The sequence below is a fragment of the Podarcis melisellensis genome (genome assembly GCF_964234715.1).
Source record: "Podarcis melisellensis genome assembly, chromosome: 1".
Classification (NCBI taxonomy): domain Eukaryota; kingdom Metazoa; phylum Chordata; class Lepidosauria; order Squamata; family Lacertidae; genus Podarcis; species Podarcis melisellensis.
The window spans coordinates 78,513,416-78,520,564 of NC_138528.1; the positions used below are offsets into that span (position 1 = coordinate 78,513,416).

The 7,149-nt window shown below is 42.6% G+C and overlaps 1 long non-coding RNA gene across 1 annotated transcript; it reads right to left on the reverse strand.

The window, feature by feature from the left end:
- Positions 1–121: 121 nt before the first annotated feature.
- On the reverse strand, positions 122–4,693 carry LOC309378539. Its single transcript, XR_014172129.1, has 3 exons — positions 4,579–4,693; positions 2,556–2,743; positions 122–351 (listed from the first exon to the last, which is right to left on the reverse strand). It is a non-coding gene; the product is annotated as an uncharacterized lncRNA (long non-coding RNA).
- Between the last annotated feature and the right edge of the window lie 2,456 nt (positions 4,694–7,149).

The window sequence follows — 7,149 nt, forward strand, 5'->3', positions numbered from 1 at the left end:
AACATTCCTTGTTCTGCTCTAACATAGTCTCTGGCTGGCTCTAGCAAATCTCAAGAGATCAGTGCAAATGGCACACATTTAACAGCCTACAGGAATGAAACTTGAGCAGAGGAATGCAAGGCAGTACGTTTAATAACAATTTGAATATGACTGATTGCAGAACAGGTTTTCTGTCGCATAATGATTATTGCCCCACAGAAAGCTTCTTTGAACAAGGACAGTACAAGCGAAATCGAAGAATGGATCAATCATATAATATTTCAGGAATTGGTAGTCAGCTTGTGGAATCAGCGTAGCATCATCCAGAGATCAGTTCTTCCAGTCTTTTTTGCATTTGTGCATTAAGTTTTTCTGAAATTAAATGAAATCCGGGTGAGTACAGAGTGCTGAATGACAAAGAAGAAAGAAATCACAGCTATGCAATGTAGCTCCAGTGACTTTATGTACATATTTTCATATACTCTTGTTCACCACTTAGATATTTTCTATGATACAGGAGGGAAAGAAAGAAAGAAAGAAAGAAAGAAAGAAAGAAAGAAAGAAAGAAAGAAAGAAAGAAAGAAAGAAAGAAAGAAAGAAAAGAGGGCTGAAACTGTAGTAGGGTTAATCTGAAGGACCACCAAGGGCCGTACCACTGCCTTTCTCCTTGTCAGTAGGGCCTGCTGATGAAGAATGGCTGGGAGATTAGAAAGGTAATGTAAAGCTGGGAGAGGCACAGCTATTGGCCATGAGGCTTGAGGGATCCTTATGAATGAGGAGGAAGGGAAGGGGTGAGGTAGACAGGGCTTGAGGGAGTTCTAGTTGAGCCAACTCAAGGGAGTTGGAAGAAAAAGTATTTGTGTCTTGGATTTAATCATCAGCCTGCTTCTCAAACTGTAGGAGATTGCCTCATGGGGTGGTATATTTGCCTCCTCTCTGTACCTCGGTTCGCATGTATGGCATAGACAACCTGTGTAATGACCGCTCTCCCATCAACCGGAAGGCGCCCGCAGTACCCTGATCCCTGAGACAATGGCAGAAGTTCCTGGTCCACCTCCCCATGTCACAGCTCTTTGAGCTTCCCACCAAACCTCAGTTCTAATAAACCTATCTAGGGGGGGGGGAGGCAGAGCTCTTTGCATAGTTAAAAGGGGTGGAGCCTACCTGACAGCACACAGTCAGCTCCAGAGCTTCACCTTCCCTACCCTCCCTTTGTTTAATGCTCTTTTATTACAGGTTAACTTCTTTTACAGGTATTCAGGTGCTGCTATGGTCTTAGGATGGTTGCTGTTAAGGGACCGGGAAGGAATTTCCCTGCATTGGCAAGTTTCGCCTTCCCCGTAGCAGATGTCACAACTTTGGAGGTTTTAGGCCTTGGGTGGAATCCTTTAGTCTATCTTCCCTATACGGGGGGGGGGGTGTAGTGGTGATGCTCCCCCTCTGCGGCGGCGATCCCAGGGTTCCCCGTAAAGGGCCATAAGCTGAAAAGTTGTCAGTGCACTCCCCAGTGTTGCAGTGAAATGGTGGTGGACACTGCATAAACAAATGTCTTTCAGAGCCAGCCCACTTCCCAGACAGATCTGATTACCCGGATGTGCTCCAGATCCCCAGCTGGGGACTGGGAGGGATACATGCCCAATGCCTAAGCTAAGGTCTTCCTACATCTGAAAGTTTAAATAAAGTTGTGGTCAATTTAATCCCATAACACGTTATGAGTCATTCATGGCTCTTGGGGTCAGGGGTATCTGCCTGGCCACGGAAACATTTATCTGGGATGAAAAGAGAATACAGATACGTGTGCTGTGGATGTAAATTAGTATGTGGAGAGTGCTGGGGTCAGGCAACGTATTTAAAACCGTTTTAGAGCATCAGATTTTGTCATATGCAGGGTAAAACACTCTTAAAACCAAAAGACTGTAATTTGTGGGATAGGTGAGAACATATACATCCCTGGGACAGAAGCCATTTGTAGACTACCTAAAAAACCTTTGTAAAAATGTTAGAACTTTAATCGGTTTGGAGTAAGCTCAGCAGTTATAGTTTATACTGGGAAGCATTTGAATGTTTAAATAGTTTAAAAAAAATAGAATATGCAGCAGAAAAGGGAAACTTTAGGGAACCATGGAAGGGAACTTTAGGGAACTTTAGGGGAAGTCGATGAAATAGAATTATGGGTTGATGTAATGTATCTCCCCCTTTCTCCCCTTCCTTTTCTTTCACTTTTTTCTTTTATTTTTCAGTTCTGTATTTTGTACTCTTATAAATTCATAAATAAAAAATGAAATTAAAAAATTAGATGGGGGGGGGAACATATACATCCTGGGTTGGCTTCAATTAACCCAGTGTGCTAGCAGAAGTCAGTGCAGAGGCTCCCACTAGTGCAATACGACTCCCCTTCTACCCCCCCCCCCCAATCCCTTCTGGGGCGTCAAGAGAACCCCCAGAACAGCATGTGGCAGGAGGAGAGAGGAGATCATTCTGTTTGGCAATCACAATATCATATTCCTCCCCCTGTCTCTTGTTATGAGTTAGAAGCACAAAAAGCCAGCAAGAAAAAGGACAATGCTTAAAATTACCAGAAGTTTCAGGTATTCCGAACGTTTCTCATCCGAAAATGTTTCAATCAGCTCTTTTACTTCCATTGCAGCTTGGATGCCATCTTCATTGTCAGAATAACGTTCAAGTTCTTCCATATACTCAGAATCTGTTCCGGAAAACTTTGCACCTAGAAATTTCTCCATAGGTTTGCATGTTTTGTGGGAATCTAGGAAGAAGGACAATAAAAACCCAAACAGGCTGTTAAAAACACTTTAAATCTACACACACACACACAAACATACTCTTCTTTAGTATCATCTTTAAAAAGTAAATAAAAACTAAGTGATAACTGGCTGCAACCATGATAGCCCACATCAGACTGCCCTGCCCAGGATCCAGCTGGGATGCCAGAGAAGAAGACTGCAAGACAGAGGCACTTACACCAGCAGATGCTATGAGCTTGTCCACACTGGAGCAAAGCATGGATTTGCACTTTCCTGTCTCTTCATTATGGCAAGGTTTTTCAAGCCTGGCCTCTTCGGGCTTTCCAAGGATTGAAAAAAAAACCCACATTAAAAGGTGGAAAGGTGTGGGACAACCCTGAAATGGAGAGGGTGTAATGTGGACACTTCTACATTAATGGACAGGCAGGTAGGTTCAAATCTATGAAAAGAGAGACAGGAGGAAGTGTTCCAACATCTCCCTCCTGCCCACCTGGGGACAGTGGAGAGGCATGCTGGTTTTCTCAGCCTCTGCACCTACCAGATGAATAGAGAAGACAGGGTGGAAGCGAGCATGTGCCTTCAGGCAGTGGGACCCAATGCTCATGTCCCACCAGGTCTTTCTTGGGGAGAATGCTGAGTGGCCTCCATATGAAATTCAGCTGTGGGCTGGATCTGACTTATGGACAGGGCTTCCTTATCCTTCCCTCGCCCCCTCTGACAAAGGAGCACCCAAGGTTTACCAAGGGGCAAGATAGGCTTGACCCCTATCTTACGCTGTCAGAAGAAAGTAAGCTAGCTAGGCAAATCTCTTTTGAGAAATTTCTTTCACCAAACTAGAAGCAAGTCATCTAACTTGGCTACTTGTTTAAGAATCAGATGTCTTATTAATTCTTGCAATAAATGATGTTTTGCTTGAATTATAAGAATAGGTTATCATTTCTGCTCTCAATTTTAATGGTTGTAAAAATATACAGCTATTCTGATGATTCACAGTTTCCTAGACTGGAAGGAACTGCTTCTGAGCTCCATTAAAGTAGGTTAGATAGATACATTAATGGATACCCATGAATGTCACTAGGCTAGTGAGTCAATATTCATGGTTATTATTTATTTAATGTTATTAATTTAATGACCAGCATTAAATACTACATTTTAAAGTTTACAATGCAAATAGGTAAAGGTAAAGGGACCCCTGACTGTTAAGTCCAGTCGCAAACGACTCTGGGGTTGCGGCGCTCATGTCGCTTTACTGGCCAAGGGAGAAGAGGTTTGTCCGCAGACAGCTTCCGGGTCATGTGACTAATCCATTTCTGGCGAACCAGAACAGCGCATGGAAACGCCGTTTATCTTCCCGCTGGAGTGGTACCTATTTATCTACTTGCACTTTGACGTGCTTTCAAACTGCTAGGTTGGCAGGAGCAGGGTCCGAGCAACAGGAGATCACTCCGTCGTGGGGATTCGAACCGCCGACCTTCTGATCGGCAAGCCCTAGGCTCTGTGGTTTAGACCAAAGTGCCACCCGCATCCCTGGTATTGTGCTGATATTCTATTTACCCAAATATACTATGTTCACTACAGACAGCATTAGGGGAGGGGGTTGCATTGGTGGAGGGTTCCCAAAGACCATCTTTTATCCTGGGCCCCTGGTTGCCACTGCACCTACCTCAGGAGAGTATGCCTGAAGTGTCAGGTACAGGCATTCATGATTTAGCTGAAGTTCTCCTGCATCTCATTTGTAGATGCCATATCTGAAGACATTAGACTGGATTATTTTTGCTTCTTGAGGCAAAGAGCCATTAAGTGTCATAGTGATAGTTACCAGAAGAGTGATGCTTACCATGGTGATGCGCATCCAAGGAGCAGCATGCCAGGGCAAGGAGCAGAAGGACAAGTGTCAGCTTCATGGTGGAGAAGAAATCCCAGTATGGGTTCCAATACGCAGCAAAACTGTTTGGGGTGTGTATTTATTTATACACACAGAGGAGGTAGCAAGAACCACTCCTCCCACAACATGACACAGGAGCACACATGACCTTATTTACATTTCTCCTGGTATTTACTTACTTAAAATATTTACTGACGGGGCAACCTAACCATGTCCTCTCATTAGTAAGTCCTACTGAATTCAGTGGTGCTTACTCCCAAGTCCCAGGTAAGTGGAGTTAGCATTGCAGCCATCCTTGCACATTTCTATACATAGCTGTCAACATTTCCCTTTTTTAAAGGGAAATTCCCTTATTCCCAATAGGATTCCTCACAAGAAAAGGGAAAAGTTGACAGCTATGTTTCTATACAGCCCAATAACCAAAGTTCTCCGAGTATTTTACATTTAAAATTATCTTCCGTGGGAGAGAAAATATAGACGAGAGAGGAATTCTCTTACTGATTAGTGTCTCTTGGAACATTTCAGTCCTAGAATCAGATCTGAAGGAGATGGAGAGTGGCTTCACATATTGCAAAATTAGTGGCCAGAGTATGGGCTGCTGTGATGTGCTCTATAAGGGACTTCCTTGCAAGACAGAAGCAGGTTTTTGACCACTTCTGTGAACTGCAGGGGCCTAGCCCAGGTCAGCTCCTTGTAGGCATATATACACAGTGTATACAGACCCTCCAAGTGTCCCTACTTTCCAGGGATGCCCTGATTTAGAGAAGCCGACCCAGTTTCTGATTTGATCTCAGAATGTCCCACTTTTCCTTAGGATGTCCTTACTGTATTTTCATTGGAGAAATGTTGCGGGGTATGGAGTTATTTGACTCCCGAGTCATCTGAAGGCATTCCTGTACAGTGGTACCTCAGGATAAGTACTTAATTCGTTCTGGAGGTCCGTACTTAACCTGAAACTGTTCTTAACTTGAAGCACCACTTTAACTAATGGGGTCTCCTGCTGCCGCTGCGCAGCCGGAGCACGATTTCTGTTCTCATCCTGAAGCAAAGTTCTTAACCTGAAGCACTATTTCTGGGTTAGCGGAGTCTGTAACCTGAAGCGTATGTAAGCCGAGGTACCACTGTACAGGGATTTTTAAAAAAATGTTTAATGTTTTATTATGTTTTTATATATGTTGGAAGCTGCCCAGAGTGGCTGGGGCAACCCAGTAAGATGTGTGGGGTATAAAAAGTAAAATTATAATGGAATGGGACATCCCTATTTTCATCGGATAAAAGTTGGAGGGTATGCTGTACATAAGAATTTTGAAAAGGCAGCTGGAATATTAAGATTGGATATGCAAAATTGCTATTGACATATGAAGCTCGCAGGACAGTCCCGGGGAAATCACGCTTTTGGCATAGCTAACCTATTGTGAAGCTAGAAAGTGGCTCTGAGTTACTTGGGTGAAGGACAGGAGGCAAATGTGAAAAAACCCTCACAACAGATCCCTTTTGGAAGTACAGTAATTCTTACATACAAGGTGTGTAGCTGCTACCTCTTTTTCAGATGCCCTGAGACTTGCACTCAGTGCCTTTTAAAATATGTATTTATTTAAGGGACAAAATATAACACATTTCATTTTACCAGGAACCATAAATTGTATACTTTAGTTATCAGGAATCATATTTATCCATTCCAAAGAGTTCCTTGTTGAAATATTACGTAAAAGAGAAGGATCTACCACATTTATAGTTCTCTGTAGTTATTCTTGCCTCACATTTCTGCTTACATTCTCAACATTCATTACCAGTATTATTGGACTGAGTTCACTCTTCCAGTATGAAATAAATTTATACCAGATTTTCAGTTGATCATATTTACTGTACCTTCCTACAATTATTCACAGGATATTTTGTTCCCTAGTATCCTGTGCCAGATTTTATGTGTGTGTGTGTTCCCACCTCCCATCTCAGTGCTTTGCTATTTATAATTGGTAAACTTTCCACTATTTTATAGCATGTTAGTATTATTATTATTTATTAAATTTCTATACCACCCTTCATCCTAAGATCACAGGGCAGTTTACAATATAAAATCATAAAAATACATACCAGAACAACAACAACAAAATAATTACCCTCGCACTCATAGATTGTTTAATTAGCCAAAGGCCTGGGGAAAGAGGAATGTTTTTGCCTGGTGCCTAAAGATATGTAACAAAGCTGCCAGTTGAGTCTCCCTGAGGAGAGCATTCCACAAACGGGGAGCCAACACAGAAAAGGCCTGTTCTTGTGTTGCTGCTTTCTGGGCCGCTCATGGAGGAGGTGTGTGAAGGGCCTCAGATAACAACTGCAGGGTCTGGTCAGTTCATTTGTGGAGAGGAGGTCCTTGAGGTGGTACTACTTCTATGAAATTTCCTTTGAAAATAGCTATGGGATTCAGATTGAAATTGTGGTTTGAAATTTCATCAAGGTTTCTTTTAATATCATTCCAGAACACCCATATTTTATTTTATTTTCACTCTCCTACCCTCTCTTGGA